We start from the raw sequence: 22,796 nt of genomic DNA, 5'->3' as shown, positions 1-22,796 counted from the left end.
ACTCTGCATTTATTCTTGCATGCCATTGTTCAAAAATGCCACTGTTCAAAAATAAATAAATAAGGCATGTTCCCTTCTCTGCTCTCAACCTGCTCCCCTTGATCAGGGATTTAAGCCAGCCAAATTCATGACTCAGCATCTTCCCCCTCTGTGAATCTCGACTATGTGAAGGTAGTTAATATTAGGTAGTTAATATTATATTTGTAGCTGAAAAAGATACCGAAACTTTAAGACACCATATCTGCCCTCAAAAAGGTTAGGCTATAAAAGGACATACATACTAAAGAGGGATACAAAAATAATTGTACAGTGGGGAAATGTGTGTAAGTCTTCTCTACACCATGAAATTTTTAAAAATATTTTTGGTTTTTCTATTAGATTTTTAAAAAACGACAACTCATGCATATGATTTTAAAATCCAGAACAGGAAAAATACCCTTTTGAAAAATTTTCTTAAAACACTGAAAATAATTATCTTGTTGTTTATTATGGTCAGTTATATATAAGAAAAAGAGAAGATAGGGAGAAATGGAAGGGACACCTAAAGAACAGGAGGGGGGAAAGCACACATTAAAACTGTAAGAGATAACAATAACATCTGACCTGGGTTGTGCCAGGTACTTTGATGAGCACATGAACACATGAATACATAGATTAGAAAAAACTACAGTCATCCCTCAGAATCTGAGGGGGATTCGTTCCGGAGCCTCCACGGATACCAAAATCCAGGGATGCTCATGTCCCTGATATAAAATGGTATAGTATTGGCATCTTACCTATGCACATTCTCCCTGATCTGGTTTAGCTCTGTGCCCCCACCCAAATCTCATCTCAAATTGTAATCCCCACATGTCAAGGGAGGGGCCGGTAATCCCCACATCTGGAGGGAGGGAATTGATTGGATTATGGGGCCAGTTTTCTCCATGCTGTTCTGGTGAGAGTGACTGAATTCTCACGAGACCTGATGGTTTTGTAAATGGCAGTTCTTCCTGCGCGCTCACTCTACTCTCTCCTACCACCAGTGAAGGAGGCGCCTGTTTCCCCTTCCGCCATGATTGTACATTTCCTGAGGCCTCTCCCGCCATGCAGAACTGTGAGTCAATTAAACCTCCTTTATTTATTTATTTATTTTTATTTTTATTTTTGTTTTGAGACGGAGTCTCGCTCTGTCGCCCAGGCTGGAGTGCAGTGTGTGATCTCGGCTCCCGGGTTCCCGCCTCCCGGGTTCCCGCCATTCTCCTGCCTCAGCCTCCCGAGTAGCTGGGACCACAGGCGCCCGCCACCACACCCGGCTAATGTTTTGTATTTTTAGTAGAGATGGGGTTTCACTGTGTTCGCCAGGATGGTCTCAATCTCCTGACCTTGTAATACACCCGCTTCGGCCTCCCAAAGTGCTGGGATTACAGGCGTGAGCCACGGTGCCCTGCACCTCCTTTAATTATAAAGTACTCAGTCTCAGGTATTTCTTTATAGCCTCGCAAAAACAGATTAATACATTCTCATATACTTTAAATCATCTTTAGATACTTATAATACCTAATACAATGTAAACGCTATATAAATCGTTGTTACACTGTATTATTTGTATTCGTTTTTATTGTTGTATTGTTATTTTTATTGTTCTTTTAAAAATATTTTCCATCTGAGAGTCATTAAATTTGCATATGTTGAACAACCCCTAGATACAGAGGGTTGACTGTACTGAAATTTTGTCATTTATGTTTCTCCAAAACTATGTGATTTAAGAAATGAGAAAAGTGTTTTACAGATGAAGAAACTGAGGTAAATTAAATAATAAACACATTAATTTGCCTTCAGTAAAAAACATGAAGTGACAGGAACAAATAAAAGTATGAGAAGAGTCAGTCCTTCTTGGAAAGTATCCTTATGTTGCTGTTTTTTAGAATATTCTTGCTAAGGACCTTCTTTATCACTTCTTAACAGTAGGGCTCATGTAAGCATGTCAGTCCCCCATGAAACTGTGACCTCTACCAGGACACTTACTTTCTCTTACTCATGCTGCCAACAACCCCCATCCCCACAGTATGTTGCGCATCTTAGTCTCTTAGTAAGCGTTATAAGTAAAATACTATGGAGCAATTCTGCCAAATCTTCCTTTGATAGCCCTCAATTCTGATTCTTTTTTCCATCATCCTGTCAGAGGTGTTTGAACCAGAGTGACTCCATCTTGAATAGGGGCTGGGTAAAATAAGGCTGAGACCTGCTGGGCTGCATTCCCAGTAAGTCAGGCATTCTAAGTCACAGGATGAGACAGGAGGTCAGCACAAGATACAGGTCCTAAAGACCTTGCTGATAAAACAGGTTGCAGTAAAGAAGCTGGCCAAAACGCACCAAAGCCAACATGACGATGAAAGTGACCTCTGGTCGTATTCACTGCCCATTGTACAGTAGTTATAATACATTCGCATGCTAAAAGACACTCCTACCAGCACCATGACAGTTCACAGATGTCATGGCAGTGTTTGGAATTTACCCCATATGATCTAAAAAGGGGAGAAACCCTCAGCTCAGGGAATTGTCCATGCCTTTCCCAGGAAACTCATGAATAATCCACCCCTTGTTTAGCATATAACCAAGAAATAACCATAAAAATGGGCAAACTGTGGCCCATGCCGCTCCTCTGCCTGTGGAATAGCCATTCTTTTATTCCTTTGCTTTCTTAATCAACTTGCTTTCACTTGATGGATTCACCTCAAATTCTTTCTTGCACGAGATCCCAGAATCCTCTCTTGGAGTCTGGATCAGGACCTCTTTCCTGTAACAATCCCACTACCACCACTGTCCCAGTAAGGAGCAATTTAGGTAGAAAGCAGTAAGGAAGTCGTACAATGATAAGGTCTCAAGGACTCTGCAGGTCTCTTAGCCAGTGATGCAACGAACAAAATGATTGACACAGTAATCAGTGTTTCTTTTTTGGTTTGGCCATAGCTGGGAAGAGCCAACCAACCAAATATAAATAAAGATAAAACCAAGGATAGATACGACATTTAAGGGGAGTGTCAACTGTGCAGAACCCTTGCACCCCTGCACCCCTTCCTCCAGCTCCACTCTACATACCTCAAGACAGAAATGTATAACCTTAAATATATAGATTAGAAAAAATATAGGCTAAAATCAATTATCTATTCATCTCAAGAGGCTAGAAAAAAAATGACAACTCCATTTCCTCAACTCAAAGAAAATGGAAGACTGGAAATAGTTGAGATAAAGACAGAAGAAGATAAAAAGTTCAAAAGTACAGTACAAAAAATGATATTATAAAAACTTTATGCAAATATATATAAAAATTCAATAGAAGGGAAAAATTCCTGGTAAAATGAAAACCTATCAAATAGTCATAAAAATGTCAAAAATCTGAAAAGTTATATATCTTTTAAAGAAATGGAGTCTTGTAAACCAAAAAGTGTCTGAGACAGGTGTCAATCAATTTAGAAGTTTATTTTGTCAAGTTATGGATCATGACCCATGACACAGTCTCAGGAGGTTCTGAGAATATGCACCTGGAGTGGTTGGGTTACAGCTTGATTTTAAATGTTTAAGACATCAATCAATACATGCGAGGCATATATTGATTCAATCTGAAAAGGCAAGACAGCTCAAAGTGGAGGAGGTGGGGTGATAGGTCATAGGTGGATTCAAAGATATTCTGATTGGCAATTGGCTAAAAGAATTAAGTTATTATCTAAAGACCGGGAACAATAGAAAGGAATGTTTGAGTTAAGATAAGGAGTTGTGGAGACCAAGGTTCTTATTATGTGGATGCAGCCTCAGAGGTGGCCACCCCTCTGAGGCTGCCAGTAGATGGCAAATGTTTTCTATTCAGACCTTTAAAAGATGTGAGACTGTCAGCCAATCTCTTCAGGATCAGAAAAAGACCTAGAAAGGGAAAGGGGTTCTCTATAGAGTATAAATTTTCCCCACAAAAGACAACTTTGCAGGACCATTTCAAAATATTCAAAGAAATATATTTTGGGGAAAAATACTTTGGTTTCTTTTAGGGCCCTGCTATCTGTCATGTGATGCTATACTAGAGTCAGGTTGGAATTTGGTGTCTTATTGCTACAAAGAGTCTGTTCTGTCTGTCTTAGGATCTCTATTTTAATGTTAGTGCTAGTCAGCCATGTGCCTGAATTCCAGAGGGAGGCGAGTACAATGAAGCATGTCTGACCATATCCCATTCTCATCATGGTCTGAACTAGTTTTTTGGGTTTAGTTGGGTCCACTTAGCTGAAAGGATGATCCATTCAGTCAGCTGGGGGGCTTAGAATTTTGGTTTTGGCTTACAGTCTGTAACTGAAAATCTTCCTGCACAGAAACATCCAGGCCCAGAAAGCTTTAGCATCTAATATTTAAAAATGTACAAAAAAGACATAACACCAGTCTTATACATTCTTCCAGATAATTGAAACTTTGTAACTTTTAAAATAATACAAGCGTAACCTTCATACAGAAGAGGACAATATCACAAAGGAAAATTATAGGCTGATATCATTCATGAACCTTGACACAGTATCTTAGATAAAATATTAGAAAAATAAGTGAACAGCAATATAAAAAAGAATAATACATTATAATCAAGGTGAGTGCATTTGAGAAATGCAAGGATGGTTTAATATTTAAAAATCAATTCATTTAAATCACATATTAGCATAATAATGTAGAAAAGTATGTAGTCATAATAGATGCAGAAAACAGTTGATAAAATGCAATATTCCTTCATGAGACTAAAAAAATCACTTGGCAGAGTAAGCACAGAAGGAAACGTTTTTAATCTAAGAGAGGGTATGTATCAAAATCTACAGCAAATATTACACTTCATGGTAAAACACTGAAAACTTTCATCTAGAATCCAAAACATGAACAGGCACATCTGTCAACATTTTACTGGTGACCATCCTACTTAATAAGGAAAGGGACAAAGAAGATATACATATTAGAAAGGAAGAAAAAGGCTACTCATGACTTCATCCTTAGAAAGTCCCAAAAAAATCAATAGTTTCGCTACCCAAATAAGAAACTGGATTCAGCAGAATTGCTGGATATGGACTAATATATAAAAATCAAATTCATTTAACAAACATGTATTGAACACTTTCTATGTACTAAGGACTGTGGCCACACCTGAAAGGAACTTAGAAACTATTTTTTATAATACAGAGTGATAGGTGCTATTATGGAAGAATGCATAAGGCAAAACAGCAAACCTTTTAAATCAAGCTTAGAGGGCAGGGAGGCTTCCCTGAGAAGGTGATTTTTAAGGCATATGTTGAAGGATGAGCAGAAATTTCCCAGGTGATGAAAAATGCATAGAAAATACACCAAGTAGGCAGAAGAGAATGTGCAATGGCATAAATCAAATTCTGGAGTGGAATAAATGGCTACATACACTGGTCTGCTTGACAAATATAGACCTCACCAAGGGTTGGTACTCCAGAAAATAAACGATACAATTCCGTTCAGTTCAAATTATAGAAAGGACACAAGATGGGTAATATTACCGCCCTACACTACTTCCTTTATGTTCGCATATAATCTTTTTATACCAGAGATTTCGTAGTTCTGTAGTACCTAGTTTTATTTCATTCCCCAGAGATTTTTTGTTTGCACTTCCTTCTACCAAGGTTTTGCCGGTTCGAGGCAAGATTCTAGACGGTAAAACTTGAAGTAAGATAGCTCAGCGCTTACGCAGGCCTCACTCTCAAAAGCTCAGGGTTTGACAAAATGTCCGGTAGTCATGGTTATTAAAGGCCAGCATTTCAGAACACCGTAAATCAGCATCTGGTTTGGCCTTAACCGCTCTATACCCGCACTGTGACTACATAGCATTATTTGGGGCTCGATGGGGGCTCTCACCATCCTTGCGACAGGTTTTGCAAGATTCCAGAGGGCCTAATTAAAATCCTTGCTGCTTAGCTTTGACTCACAGACTCTGGTAGTGTTGCCAGAATAAGCAGTGGGGCACAACAAGTAGGAGTTTACATAATCAAAAGTCCTACAGCCAATATTTCTGATTAACTAACTTACCATTCCCCTAAAGTATACTAATGACTTTAGAGCCGCTCGATTCAAAAGGGATAGTAACAAATACACCCTTATTGGCCTTGGATTATTTATACGTAACTTGGCTGGGCGTAGGATGCATCCCATATCTCTCAATTAGCAATTTATTTCTGGGGTGTGTCTCAGAATTCATTTCAAGAGGATAACAGGCAATTGATGGACCTAAGGTAACGTGATCTTATACCTCATTCTCCACAAATGAAGCCACCAGGGAAGAAACTTGTAAAGAGGCTGGGAACGAGCCTGCAGTGCCAGGACATATAAAGTTCACAGAGCAGATAAAACTAAGTCTTGTGGTGTTTTGGAGTCAGGTGGTAGTTTATCTGGGAGAAAGTTCCAGGTCAGTGGAAAAGAGCTCACAGTGGGGGCCTCTCAGGTGCTGGCAGTATTCTATTTCTTGGTCTGTTTGGTAGTTACATGGGTATTTCCTTCCTTTCATTAGGCTATGCAGTTGAAAAAAGTTGGCACCTGCAACCTTTGTATTTTACATAAACACATTATTTGAGGCTGAAACAAATCTGACTGATTTTCAATAGAAAAATAAAATATAAAAACTGTTGTTCTTGGAGTTATTTCTAAACAGAACTAACATCAGAACTAACTGTCTGAATCATGAGAATCATCTATTTCGGAAAAATTGGATTCATCAAATGAATCTTCGGCCAGGAAGCGTTGGAGAATGATGTTAACTTCACACGTAGGAATGCTACATTTTCTAGGATTTGACATCTTCAGTGATTGCGAATTACTATGTTTTCTAAATGGAAATATTACTACTAAAAACAGAAGCTATAAATACAATGATTTTGTATTCAAAGCCAATACACTAGAGCAATGCAATAATAATAATAAAAGCAAGATATTTCGTGGCAAAGTTATCTCAGGATAAATGCTGCAACCACCAGTGCTGCTGGTAGTATTCTCGGGAAAGACGAGAAAGGGGTTAAGTTGTGTATACTGAGGATTGGTATACTTTTCTGAATGTATGTGATAGAGACAGGAGGCAGCCAAGGGTCCCCGATGAAACCCTGCCTTCAAGCCTAAAACAGCCTGAAGACTGAAAAACTGGACTCCTGGTCCTGAATGAAGCCTGCCCTTTCCCGACTGATTATTTTTGAATAGTGCTCACCTGCAGACTGGGAGGGTGGAGCGGAGCCTCTGGAAGTTCATGCCATTTGCGATGGGGATGAGCCTGGCTTGTCCTGTTCCTGTGTGGTGACCTGGGACTCAACCTGTGAAGCAGGAAACCTGCTAGTAGGACTCTCTCTGGCTTTGCTGAGAGTTATTTTCTTTTTCCTTTTTGCCCAGTAAATTTCGTTTTCCTCACCCTTCTATGTGTCCACGAGCCTAATCTTTCCTGGCCATGTGACAAGGGCCTGGTTTTAGCTGAACTAAGGAGAAAGTTCTGCAACATCTGGTGCGTTCTAATTAAACATTTTATTAAAAAACAATTACAATATTTGTCATACCCCTTTCAATATTATCCTTTACTATGCCTAGGGGGGCTTTCTGAGACTGTGTCTTTATATCTCCTGGTGGCAAAGATGGCTGTCAGCCAAACCTGCACTCCCCTTCAGGCGTACACAGATCAAGCTCAGAACTGACAGCCATCTCGAGACTACATTTCCCAGCCTCCATTGCAGCCTTTCTGACCATAACTGGTTTTCATTAATAAACAAAGGGATAAGTGTCACTCTGGGCCAAGACTTTCAAGAAACAAAACAAGTATTCCTCTGCATACCATCTTTTCCTCTTCAGCAGCTAAACTCAGACAGTGATGGAGATACAAAGTCATAAGAGAGAAGAAGCCTGACTTGCTACATGGAAGAGAGCTGTCTGCTGATCAGGAATACCTAACTTGAGTGGTTATATGAGCAAATGAAAACTTTCATCATGCTGAAGTCTCTAAATTTGGGGCTTCTGTTTATTCATTGTAGTGTACGCTATCCAAAATTACTTTCCTGGTATTTCTCTAGGGAAAAATTTGAATTTTTTTCTCTTTTTTTTTTCCCCGTTTCTTCCCACCCCTCCCCCCTTCACCCCTTCTGTCTTTCTCTTTTTTTCTCTCTCTTTCTCTCTCTCTCTCTCCCCTTTCTTTTTATAAAATTTTTATTCAGGGCCAGGCACAGTGGCTCATGCCTGTAATCCCAGCACTTTGGGAGGCTGAGGCAGGAGGATCATGAGGTCAGGAGTTTGAGACCAGCCTGGCCAACATAGTGGAACCCCATCTCTACTAAAAATACAAAAAAATTAGCTGGGCATGGTGGCGGGCACCTGTAATCCCAGCTGCTTGGGAGGCTGAGGCAGGAGAATCGCTTGAAGCTGGGAGGCAGAGCTCGCAGTGAGTTCAGATCGCACTACTGCACTCCAGCCCGGGCAACAGTGTGAGACTCCATCTCAAAAAAAAAAAATTTATTCAGGTGGCAGTTGATTTTGATTTTTTGATTTTGTTACTACCACTGTGTTACATTTTTCTAAGATATGATTTATAACAGTTTACAAACTCTTCTGTCATGTCTAATCTGCTATTTAATTTATTGACTTAATTTATTACAATTACTTTACCTTTTATATTTCCGGAAGTTCTACTTGGTTCATCTTTGAAACTGCCAGATCAGTTTTTTCGAGTTGCTTATTTCCAGAAGAAGATACTTCTAACCTTATTGTTGTTGTTGTTGTTTTTAATAGTAGAGAACAGTTGTTTTGTTATCTCTTTTCGGTAATTCCAGTATCTAAACACTTACGAGTCTATGCCATCAGTTGTTTCTGCTGCTTCTTGGTCATGGTACCGTATTTCCTGGTGTGCTCAGTTACTACTGCTGTAAATACTCATTTTCCTTAGAAAATTTTTTTGTGAAACTTCTTTGAAACAGGGAGGAAGAGATAATTTGCTTTTGCCTCAGCCAGGTGTTGGGGGCACTACTAATTAATTCTGGACAATTTTTAAATGAATTAGCAAATCAAGTTGTAATTGATCACCAGGTGTTTTGGATGTGTTTGTGAAATCCACACAAGGGAAAGATTGTGATTACAACTTCCTAGAGACAGTTTTCACCTGTTCTGTTCAATGACCAACAAACATTTCCCTTCAGTCCCCTGGAACTAGAATGGAAAATTTACATCTAATTCACTTTCCCTTAAGCGTCTGAGTCTTTGGGATTCCGATTTTATGATAGAAGCATCTTCTCTTAGATGTGCACTTTGAGCAGTCTTTCGAGTTTGTTGTTTCTAGTTTGAATACCTTTCAGTTACAAAGAATGTTTACCTATTTGTCAAATGCCCTCAAGGATAATGTTGCTTCAAGGCTCTGCTTACCTCTCTCAGATCCTTTAGACTGTGGCCTCCTAATCTCTTACAACCTGGTCATTTCTTTGATGCTATTGAGCATAATTTTTAATGAATATGTTCTCCAGAAATTTCAGATTTTAGCAGAAGAATTGGTCCTAATCACATAACCTGCCATAATATTAGAAAGGGCTAAATAAAGATTCTTGGGGAAAAACACAAACAAGAGAAAATCTAATATTGATCTGAAATTTAAAGTTCTAAACTATGTCTTAGAACATAGTAGTTAGAGGACAGGGTGGAGGGAGAAAATAAAAATATTCTAATTAGCATTGAGGAAGTAGGTCAGTAAGAGAGCATCTTAATGGGGAAATGTGGGAGTTTCATACTTCTGTAGCATAGTGGAAAATATACATGATTAGGACAGTCAAAACATGAAATGTCACTAGCAGAATGAAAAAATGCAGTCGTACTTTCAAAAGATAAGAAAAAAAAAACAGGAAGAATGGCAAATAAAATCAGCTAAAAAATAAACCTAAATAAAGGAGAATCACAAAGTAAATAAATATTAAACATAAAGATGGGCCTAATAAAATTAAGTGTCATATGTTAAAATAAATGTGGACAGAATGAATTAGTCCATTAAATAACTAAGACTGTCATATTGAGTTCAAAAGCAAAACCCAGATATATGCTGTTTATAAAGAGAATTCTTAAAAATGGAAAATAAATTTTGAAAATAAAAGAATAAGCAGGACTGCGACGCATGGCGGCGAGCGGTGTGGATAAGACGCGCGGGTGGCGGGGCCTTGCACTGCGGCGGCCCTCCGGCACCCTCGTGCTGCCCCCTTTCTCCAGGCCCTAGGACCATGCCGGGGAGGCAGCGTGGGCCCCAGGCCCGGGTACTCACTGCGCGTCCCACAGACGCCGGCTTCCTGGCCCGGTTTCCAGTGCCGGGAATTCTTCCACTGTCTGTGTCTGCCCAGGGCAACCCGCGCGCAGTAACGCCGACGCCAGAGCGCACCCGTTAGGCGATGAAGGCACAAAAGAAGAAAACCCGGAACAGGGCCTCGGAGGCAAATGGAGGCGAGAAGGCCTCAGAGAAACTCGCCCCAGAGGAAGTTCCCGTGCAAACAGTTGGCCCAGGGATTGGCTTGGTGCGTGGAGCGACTGCAGCTGGGTCTCAAGAGGCAGAAATCCACCCCAACACAGAGTCCGGGCTATGCGGCTGTCCTTCGTTGGGGAGCTGGGCTGGGGGCTACACATTCCAAAGGTGTCCTGCATGCCTGTGTACCAGGCTGTGATGGCCGCGCGTGCCAACCATGGCCTCGTCAATGTAGGGCACCACGCCATCGACTCCCTGAGCACTGAGAAAGCTGTGAAGAGTGGAGCCAGGGAGCAGGTGCTACGGCCTCTGGAAGAAGCCCAGACCCTTATCCAGAGCAAGGATGGAGGTGAAGAAATCAAGGTCTACAAAAGAAATCAACTAATATGTTCAGTTGCATCTGTCAGAAAATGAAGTTCTGCTACTTGTTACTTTCTCTCCTGGGTGAGCCTCTTTAGTTTTTGTTCCATGAACCTACTAAAGACAATGAAGCATTTCCAAACAATGTGCCACAGATAGAAGCAAAGTGAACTTATTATGTGATTAGCCTTAATGATGAAGCCACAGTGTGTCTCCTGGTGTGAGTTCTGCTGGGACACAGAAACTCACCCATTCCTGAGACTTGAAGCAAAGTTACCGTCTGTTTTGCCTGTTTGGTATAAAACCTAGAAATAGACACAAACTTTAAAACTTTTTTTGAGGTTTATATAAATAAAAAAATTAGTAAATTTATTGCCCAGAATATAGTCATGTACCATACAACAGTGTTTCAATCAATGTCAGACCACATATATGATGGTGGCCCCACAAGATTGTAATGCTGTATTTTTACTTTATCTTTGCAACATCCAGCCATCCCAAATTCTAATCACGCCACCGAACTCCTAATATCACATTGGACTAATCTATTATTTTATAGAAGCAATAATGTTAGTATAAGTAACATGAAAACATTCCCCACTGCATAAGCCTACATCAGACGGGAATAACCCACTGACAGTTAACAGCCTAATATTAATAAACAGCCCAACAAATCTAAAAAAAAGAATAAGCAAAGAGATGTCAAGCAAATGCAAACAAAAAGAAAGCAGGAATGACAATATTAATATACAGGGTGGAACTTAAGGTTAAAAGCACTAAACAAAATAAAGAGGAACATTGTGTAATAATAAAAGACAGTTTGTGAAGAAGAAACAATAATCATAAACCTGCATGTCCTATAAAAATATAGCACCTAAATATACAATATTATTAGAGGTTCAAATAATCTTTGGTTTAAAAAACAACTATCATGAAATAGTTCAATATTTTTGCCTTCTGAATCAGATGGTTCTGGTATACCAAAAAAAAAAAAAAAAGTTCTTTGGGCACAAAATAACTAGGGAATATGTGGAGACATATATGTTTTCCCTCATGTCCATAGACCCTCTATTGAAATCAGTTACATAATTGGCCACGAATAAAGCTTAACTAATTTAAATAGGCAGAGTGGTCTTAGGCTATATTATCTGAATATAATCCAATAAACTTAGTTAGAAATAAAGAATATGAATGGAAAAAACCTTTAATAGTTGGAAATTAGGAAACATACTTCTAAATAACTTGGTTCAAAGAAATAGTAAATCAAAATTGAAAATACAAGTTAGCTGGATATAAAAAAAAAAGAGAGAATATATCATACCAAAACATGTATAGCAGTAGAAGCTATCCTGAAAGGAAAATTAATAGCCCTAAATGCTTTTATTAATGCAGGTAACAATTAGAGTTAACTTATTTGAAAATAAAACTGGGAGAAAAGTAATAAATAAATCAACAAGTTTGATTTGGGGGTAAGAAGAAACAATAAAATAGGCAAACTTCTACCAAATGCAATCAGGAAAAAAAGCAAAACTAAAGAAAGTAAAATTAAAATCAAGACATAGAACATAGTAACAAATGCAGAGGGTAAGTAAATATCACATTCCAATCAATCCATAAGATTTCTAACTGATGAAATTCATCATGATTTGAAAACTATGAAATCACTAAAATGTTTCTCCCCAAAGCCCCGTGAACCTGAATAGATTAGAAGGAATTGAAAAGATTTTCAAAGAATTTACCATCTAACAAGATTCAGGTCTAAAAATGTGTCAAGAAGAGAGCCAATGTACTAAAGACCAAAAATTTTCAAGAATATATAAACATTTCAGGGTCCTGATCCATTATTTAAATTTAAAAAAACCCAATTATTGTAGCAGAAAAGAGAAATTACAAGCCATTCTAATGTATGAAGTTTAAAAATCCTCAATAAAATACTCAGAAAAAGAATTCATCAGAATATTAAAAGAATACTCTTAACAAGATTTAGCTAAAGAACATAAATTATTTAATAAGAAGAAATACAATAATTAAATGCACAGCACTTTTTTTCTCAACAATGGTAAGGCAATCATAAAATTAACAATAACTAATAAAAATAGAAATAAAAACTATTAATAAAGGAAACTTTCTTTAATTGTAAATTATAAAATGCTGTGGACATCTTTTAGAAGTTCATGAAAACGCATATTATGAAAAAACTCTGCATGGATTTCAAAATTTTTTTGCACCAAAATAAACTCATACTAACTTGTTATAACATGTCTGAACAAGATCTACTATGAGACACTAAGACGAATATGACATCAATTTGAAAAGCCCCTATCAGAACAACATGAGTTCTGCTAAAATTGAGGCGAGAACAAAATCACATCTATGGTAAAGCTTTTGTAGAAGAATAATGAAAAATCGTTGATGCTTTATGAAAAGTTTATGGGGACAGTGTCCCAAAGAAAACAGCAGTTTACAAAGGATAGCTTGTTTTAAGAAGAGACAAGACAATGATGAAGATGAAGCCAGCAGCAGCAAACCATTCACATCAATTTGTGAGAACAAAAATTAATCTAGTTCATGCCCTAATTGAAGAGGACTGATGATTAACAGCAGAAACAATAGCCAACACTATAGATATCTCAATTGGTTCAGCTTATATAATTCTGACTGAAAAATTAAAGTTAACCAAACTTTTCACTCAATAGTTATCAAAACCATTGTGGCTAGGTCAACAGTAGAGAAGAGCAGAGCTTTATATAGAAATTCTAAATTAGTGGGATCAAGATTCTGAAGCATTTCTTTAAAGTATATAACAGGAAATCAAATATGGCTTTCCTAATACTATCCTGAAGACAATGAACAATCAAAGCGGTGGCTACCAAGAGGTAGAAGTAGTCCGGTCAAAGCAAAAGCAGATGGACAGGTGAAGAGCAAGGATCGTGGCAAGGGTTTTGTGGGAGGCTCAAGGCATTTTGCTTGCTGATTTCCAGAGAGCCAAAAAAAAATAACACTTGCTTATTGTAAGAGTGTTTTGAGAAAGTTAGCCAAATCTGTAGCAGAAAAATGCCCACGAAAGCTTCCCCAAGAGAATCCTTCTCCACCATAACAATGCTCCTGTTTATTTGTCTCATCAATCAAGGACAATTTTGCAGGAGTTTCACTGGGAAATCATTAGGCATCCACTTTACAGTCCTGATTTGGCTCCTTCTGATTTCTTTTTGTTTCCCAGTTAAAAAAAAAATCTTTAAAAGGCACCTGTTTTTCTTCAGTTAATAATATAAAAAAGGCTGCTTGGACATGCTTAAATATCCAGGATCCTCAGCTCCTTAGGGATAGACTAAATGGCTGGTATCAACCCTTTAAAAAGTGTCTTGAACATGGTGAAGTTTATATAGAGAAATAAAGTTTGTATTTTTTTATTTTTGTCTTTTAATTGTATTTTCCACCAACTTTTTAAAGCACCCTTGTATGTAAGGATTACTACCTTCATGTTGCTTAGTACAAGTCTCTGCGTATGTGGTGGGTAGCCAATAAATGTTCATTCAGTTGAACTAAATGCTTAATGCCAAATGAATGGTCTATGCAGTAAATAGTCTACAGTTTCAGAGGAGAGAAACTCACTAAAGCCCGCGTTGGTCAGGCATGGGAAAAGAGGTTAGATTTAGAATCATTTCCATTTACAAATCAAAGAGGAAGGCATTCCCCAAAAAGGGGATGTCAGAAGCACAAAATTCAGAGTAACAGAATTAAGAAACAGTTATAAGACTGTTATAACAGTCAGCACAGGGAGCCATTGACATTTTTGTCAGGGGTGTGAAATGTACCAAGTTCTATTTTAGGGATATTCATTTGAAAGGAGTATGGATTCAAACACAAATGGGCAGTATGATGTATTAACAGTCTATATTGTAATAGTTCAGGTCAGGCCCAGTGTTCTATAGAAGAGTGAAATGTACCAAGTTCTATTTTGGGGATATTCATTTGAAAGGAGTATGGATTCAAACACAAGCGGGCAGTATGATGTACTAACAGTCTATATTATAATAGTTCAGGTCAGGCCCAGTGTTCTATAGAAGAGGGAATTGGAGAGAAGGGGTAGGTTCTGCTCTGTGAAAAGCCTATACAGTAGTCCTCCTTTATTCAGAGTTTCTCTTTCTGCAGTTGTCACTTAGTAGCCTTCTCTGTTATCAGAGCTATTACCACAATATTATAGAACTTATACTGAAGTAACCCTTATTTGACTTAGTAATGACTACAAAGCACAAGAGTAGTGATACTGGCAATTTGTATATGCCAAAGAGAAATAATAAAGTGCTTCCTGGGCCGGGCGTGGTGGCTGACGCCTGTAATCCCAGCACTTTAGGAGGCTGAGGCAGGCAGATCACCTGAGGTCAGGAGTTTGAGACCAGCCTGACCAGCATGGTGAAACCTCATCTGTACTAAAAATACAAAAATGTGCTGGGCATGGTGGCTGGTACCTTTAATCCCAGCTACTCGGGAGACTGAGGCAGGAAAATCGCTTGAACCTGGGAGGCAGAGGTTTCTGTGAGCCAAGATTGCGCCACTGCGCTCTGGCCTGGGTAATAATAATAATAATAATAATAATAAATAAAGCACTTGCTTCAAGTAAAATGTGACCTTAGCTAGGGTCTGTTACTATTCATAGTTTCAAGCTCCTCTGGGGGTCTTGGAATGTATTCCCAGAGGATAAGTGGGGACTGCTGTAGTGTCCTTCCCCACCCCAAATCCCTGACTTCATTTTTCTACATCAGTTCAAAGACAGGAACCTGACACCTTCCTCTCTCTGGTTCTCCATGGCCACACCATCATCAAGTCTTGTTGATTTTATATCATAACTCTGTCAAATCATCTGCTATGCCTCTCTGTTGCCACCACTTGCATCCTTTCCCATCTGGACTGTCATAAGTTCTCAGCTGCTTTTCCACATCTTCTCCAGTCCCCTTAAAATCTGTTCTTCAAATCAAACATTGGATGATTTTAACTGAAATCATAATATTCCCTTTCTCTCTCTCTCACACACACACACGCGTGCACACACACACACGCTCACCCTACAGGCTAAGTATCCCTTATCTCAAATGTTTGGGAGAAGAGGTATCTCCAATTTTTGATTTTGAAGTACTTCCATATACATAATAAGGTATCATAGGGAGGGAACTCAAGTCTAAACATAAAATTCCTTTGTGTTTCATATACACCTTATCCACGTAGCTTGAAAGTAATTTTATAAACTATTTTAAATTATTTTGTGCGTAAAGCCATGTTTGTGTACATCAGACCATCAGAAGGCAACCTCAGTCACCCATGTGGTTCTATGTCAACACTCAAAGATTTGGATTTTAGAGCATTTTGGATTATTTGAGTTAGGGATGTTCAACCTGTACTAGTATGCTGTAACTAGTAGTTGCCAGTAACTAGTCATTGAGTTGCTAGGATATCCATGCACAGTTGTAGACATTGAAAAGAGCAATTTTCCTTGCCTCCCAGAGGCACTATCTAGTATGGCAGGCAGAAAATAAAGAAATGAGTGAAAAAAAAATTCAGTTATGAATAAATATTAGCATGAGAAATCAAGCAGGATCAAGAGATAGAGCAGGATGAGGAAAGTTCTTTGGGCCTGGGGAGTCAGGGGAGGTTTCTATGAGTGGCGTATTTGAGCAGATGTTGATTAAATGCTTAACAATGATGTAGGGACGGATGGAAAGAAGAAAATTGGAGGCTACAGCACATCCACCTTCACATGCTGACTGTGGTTTCACAAAGGGTTTACCTGACTTTTGGAAGATTTTTAAACCTGCAGCGTGATTTCAATCACTATAACTTTATTTATGCTGTAAGCACTGAGAAGATAATAAACATTCTCTGAGGGATCAAGTGATCAGGTTTGTCTGGTTAATTTTAGCATGTTAAAAAAAAAAGTTGGACCGCAAGAATAGGAACTATATTGGAAACTACATTCTTAAGGAGACCTTTTTTTAGGTAAATAAAAGTCACTTGGCTCTTAGTGACTGTATTACACATAGTTTCCTTAGATTTTTCTAGTACTAAACCCTGTGGAAATATATATAACTGACTTAGAAAAATAAAATGTGGCTCTTATTCTGCCTGTCCCTTTGTTGTTGTTGGTTTTTCCACTTCCAGAAGCTTTCATAAACAATTCTCAGGGCAATTTAAATTAGAGAAAGAGCCTCTAGCCTCTGAACGAAACCTCAGCTTTCAGCGTAATTCCAGAAAACATGTCACAGTCCAAATAAGAAAATTAACCCATTGTCCCCTATTAAAGCCAATTTTTGCCTAAATAAATGAAATATGAATATGAACATTTTATGTCCAAATGTCTTGGGAATTTTAGAAGATTACCCGTTGTACAAAATAAGACCTCTTCTCAGAGAGTTGGCTTCCTGGCATATAGATAACTTCACAATAAAACTCAATATCCTACAGGATATACCAAAAAAGATCCTTCACAAAGGTTACTCAAGTCCCAAGAGAGGAACTATAATTGGGGTTCAGATAAGAAAAAAACAAGAGGCCAGGCGCAATGGCTCACACCTATAATCCCAGTACTTTGGAGGCCAAGGGGGATGGATCTCTTGAGGCCAGGAGTTTGAGACCAGCCTGGCCAATATGGCCAACATGTCCAACCCTGTCTTTACTTTAAAAAAAAAATAGTCAGGTATGTTGGCACACACCTGTAAATCCTAGCTACTCAGGGAGGCTGAGGCATGAGAATTGCTTGAACTCGGAAGGCGGAGGTTGCAGTGAGCCAAGATCATGCCACTGTACTCCAGCCTGGGCAACAGAGTGAGACTCTGTCTCAAAAAAAAAAAAAAGAATGGTTGTGTTAAAACTCATTAATATAAGAAAATGTAGAGGCTGTTGTAATCGCTTTGTAAAATGTGAGATGAATACCAAAAATGCCAGAAGCTTTGAATAAAACATTCCACACAATAAAAATGATTTTTTTTGTAAATAGAAATGCAAATGGGACAACAGAAAAAACTCCAGAAGTCATCTCTTGCAGATATGCAGCATTTCACAGAACAAATTTTACCTACGAAACGTAATCAAGGGGTGTGGAGAAGGACGAAAAAGGGTGATGATTTTTTTCCATTTTAGAAACAGGTCATTTTTTCAATTTAAATTTAGATTTTTCTATTAATATATTATCAGTAGGAAAGCTATTCCAAAAATAATTTGAGGAACAAGTTGTAAAAGTCTCCAGAGCCAATTTAAAAAAAAAAGGCTATTTTTTAAAACATATCAAATAAGCTTGATTTTGGGAGTAATGAAAATGTTCCAAAACTGTAGTGATGGTTGTATAATTCTGGGAATATACTAAAAAACACTGAATTGCACACTATACGTGCTTTAAATTAATGGATTATATAGTATGTGATATATGTGTATATGTATATTTTCCAAACAGTTTTATTTTAAAATATTTGATTGGCAAATAAAATGGTAAATATTCAAGGTGATGATTTGATAAACGTTTACATTGTCTATTGATTACCACAATCAAATTAATGAACATACCCATCACCACACATAGTTACCATTTGTGGGGGTGCTCAGCAGGGACACTTAAAATCTGTTCTGTTATCAAATTTCAAGTAAGCAATACAGAATCACTACCTATAGTCACCATGTGTACATTAGATCCAGAGCACTTATCTATCTTGCAGTTGAAAGTTTGCACCCTTTGACCAACATGTCCCCAGTTTTTATGTGGTCAGAAGCGAGGCTGGACTGTGAGAATTTCAAAGAACCCAGATGCTTACAGGGACAGATTTTTAATAGGCCCTTGCATAGAGTAGACATTGAGATGAATTAGGTAGGGCCCAGGGACAGTGAATCTTTTCATCTCTTTTATTTTCCTGTGTCTTGTCTCCTGCTTTTCCATAAATGTCTGCTCTCCACCACGCACCATTCATTTCCACAGTTGTCAATGTTTGATCTAGTCTTCTAAATCATTCATAGTATTGAATTAAATATTGCGCGTACTACCTGTTACAATTTTTTTAAGTTCTCGATTCTCTAGTTAAAACCCTAAGCTTGAAATATTTCTTATCGGTCAGGAGTGGTGGCTCCCGCCTATAATCTCAGCACTTTGGGAAGCAGAAGGATTCCTTGAGCCCAGGAGTTTGAGACCAGCCCAGGCAACATAGCAAGACCTCATCTCTAAAAATCAACTGGGCATGGTGGCACATGCCTATAGTCCCAGCTACTGGGGAGACTGAAGTGGGAGGATGGTTTGAGTACAGGATGTCAAGGCAGCAGTGAGCAGTGATCACGCCACTACACTCCAGCCTGGGCGACAGACAGAGGTGAAAGAAAGAAAGAAGGAAGGGAGGGAGGGAGGGAGGGAAAGAAAGAAAGAAAAGAAAAGAAAAGAAAGAAAAAAGAGTTTTATGATTTTTGTTTTCTGACTTTTAAAAATGACAAACTATGCTGCCTTTTTTTTCTGAGCAATAATAGACTCAGAGAGAGAGAGAGTGTGTGTGTGTGTGTGTGTGTGTGTGTGTGTGTTTCAGGAAACTTCAAGGTGCCATATGAAACATCTCACAGTTTGATTTTTTGTTAATCCATAAACATGTTAGTTGGGGAGTTCAGTCAGGAAAACAGAAACACACAGGTCATTTTCTTGATTTAAACGATGTCAAAATTATTTCTGGGTCTCAGATATTTGCGAGGAATCATGACTATTTGAGCTTTGGCCACGTGAAACTCATTTCACATTATACTCAAACTTCATAGACATGGTTCCTCCTTAAATAGGACCATGCCTGTAAAACCCAGAGTTTCAGACTTAGAAAACAATTTCAACCAGAGGGAGAATTCTTGCGAGGTCAAGAGACTCAATGTCATAGACATCTATGGTAGTGAACTTGTTTCATAAATCTTTGCCATGTAAATGAAGTCACCAAGCTTACTGGAAAAAGCAGCTGAAACCCCCTATTTTATAAGATTGTGGTAGATTTGTTGGAAGGGGAACATGAGGCTTACTCCTCTCCTCTCTTCCCTCCCTCCTCCGTGCAGAACAAACTAGCTCCAGGAGAAGCACTCCCCAAAGGTCCATCATTTCGTGAAGGCTTTTTTTTTTTTTTCCAGGCATGAGCTCATCACTTTCAGTTAAATAGTAATAAATGATTTGTAAGGAGCAACTTACATCAGTCCTTATAAATAACCACCCACTGCTGCATTTGACTTCCTTGAAATGTTGAGTCAGAGGCTGGATGCGCGCAGGGTACCAGCTCTGCAATCTCTCAGTCCCTTGATGCCAGACAAGTTCGAGTAAGCCTCAGAGCCTGCCAAGGGGACAAGGGCACTGCATTTCACAGATACAGAACCTCTTTAGGCCACTAAGCCCTGGGTAGAAAAGGCAAAGGCAACATGGACCGTGTTTCTGGGGTCATTCAGTTGCCATAGACTTTTCCTATTGCTTCCGCCATGAATAAGTGAACTCAAATCTCCTTTCTACTCTCAGAGACCTTCATAAACCATGTTTCTCACAGGCTGCTCTCAAGAGTCATCAGATATAAAGGGCAGACTTCCTCATTGTCAGCTACTTGGGGGAAGGCACTTCATATCCCATACTGAGCAGGTAATGTGTGCCTCCCTTCTCTGCTGCTTAACTGTGTGGACAGCGAGTGACCTTATTTACAAACAGGGCTAGAATTCAAGAGTTTGAAAGGACAACGCATGGCTTTTCAACTTAATCCTATTAGGCAATGACTCCAAATTTTTATCCAAAAGAATTACTTATTAGAAAGAATGTAAAGAATGGAGGCTGACCGTCAAAAGAACTCGACTTGAGGTTTATCTTCACCCTTTACTAACCAAGGCTCCCAGCAGTCTTGCTCCAACTTGGCCAAGACATGGAAGCCCTGGACACACAGTGTCCTCCACTGTCAGCTGAGATTGTCTAAAATGCCCCTTGCACCCATCTCACAGGCTTATAGAATCATGTGAGAGTGTCAACACGCTTTGGATATATAAAGTGGTATGCAAATGTTAGGTAGATAGACCACAAACCCACGTAGGGTCTAAAGCTATTTCCAGAATACAGATACAGAATTCGTAGCTCTAGACTCATAACACCACACCTGCAGTAGATTGAATTATTAATCCAATCCTGTATGCCTTTCTGCAAACATGGTCTTGATTATACAACTTTGCAATTCTTTCAACTAAAGGCAGAGTAAGCTTCCCCTGGGATGACCAACTATCCTGGTTTTCCCAATACTGAGAGATTTCTCAGGATGTGGCTTTCAGTGCTAAAAACCAGGAAAGTCCCTGGAAACTGGGATGGATTAGACTCTCCCACTTCTTGTATTTGGGCTTGGCCAAGCAACTTCTATTGGTCAATGAGATTTTAGCAACTATGACATAAGTGAAGTTTGAAATATGCTTAGATGGTGATATTTGAGCTCCTGCATCTCTGTCATTGCTATGAAAAGAGCTTTCCTCCTCTGAGTAGCTGCTGCTCTTTCTACCTAGGTCCCAGAATGAACATATATAAAACAAACCTAACTGTAACCTGCAACCCAGATGGACCAGTCTGGATATAGCTTAGATTAGTCAACTCCCAACAAACACATAGATATGTGAATAAGAATTAATGTTTGTTGTTTTAAGCCAGTGGCTGTTGGAGTGATTTGTTACATAGCAGTAGTTGATGTATGTCATGTTTCTCCTGTCCAAGGCCACCTTTTGCTTTCTCTGTTCTCAGCTTTTTGCCCTGTGTTTTTATTATTTTGGGGATGACAGATAAGAGATATGGTTTGGCTCTGTGTCCCCACCCAAATCTCATGTTGAATTGTAATTCCCAATGTTGTGGGAGGTGACTGGGATCATAGGAGTAGATTTCCCCCTTGCTGTTCTCCTGATAGTGAATGAGTTTTCACAAGACCTTATGATTTAAAAGTGTATGGCATTTCCCCTGTTGCTCTCTCTGTCTCTCTTCTGCTGCCATGTGAAGATGTGCTTGCTTCCCCTTCACCCCTATGCCATGACTATAAGTTTTCAGAGGCTCTCCAGCCATGCCACCTGTACAGCCTGTGGAACTGTGAGTTAAATAAACCTCTTTTCTTTATGAATTACTCAGTCTCAGGTAGTTCTTTATAGCAGTGTGAGAATAAACTAATGCAATAAGTCATGTTTTGTGGCATAGACTTCTCAGCACCTCTCTGTCTACTGTACAGAAGAAAAATGCTAACTTTGTGGTTATTTGTTTTATAAATTGGAAGAAAGAATATATTAATGGATGAGTGTAAACCTCAGACACTTGGTGGTGTTATGATATATTTCCCTCAAAGAAGTATTCTGGATATACAATTTTCTGTTGCTGGGACATCCATTTCGAATACAGGTTTAACTTTCTCATAGCAGAAGCAGGCTCAGTCACCTCGACAGTTTCCAGTTCTACATCACACCCAAATAGCTTGACCCAGTGCCAGACACAAGAACTCAGCAGCATCTCTTCCACCTACCAGCCTGGGCTACCCACTTTCCCACCGCTTCCTTTAAAAGGAACATCTCAGCCTGGCGTGGTGGTTCATGCCCATAATCCCAGCACTTTGGGTGGCTGAGGCGGGCAGATCACTTGAAGTCAGGAGTTGGAGAACAGCCTGGCCAAAATGGTGAAACCGTGTCTCTACTAAAAATACAAAAAAATTAGCCAGGCGTAGTGATGCACATCTGTAATCCCAGCTACTCAGGAGGCTGAGGCAGGAGAATCACTTGAACCCAGGAGGCAGAGGTTGCAGTGAGCCGAGATCGTGCCATTGCACTGCAGCCTGGGTGACAAGAGCAAAACTCCGTCTCAAAAAAAAAAAAAAAAAAAAAAGACCATCTGGCATTTGTTCAAAAACATCAAGTGACCCACATCCTACTCCCTCATATTTACTGCCAATTGTTACGCATTTCTCTCTCTCTCTTCCTGACTCTT

This window comes from Papio anubis, chromosome 17 (genome assembly GCF_008728515.1).
Source record: "Papio anubis isolate 15944 chromosome 17, Panubis1.0, whole genome shotgun sequence".
NCBI lineage: Eukaryota > Metazoa > Chordata > Mammalia > Primates > Cercopithecidae > Papio > Papio anubis.
The sequence above is the reverse complement of the archived record's forward strand: the minus strand, read 5'-3'. Positions refer to the sequence as shown.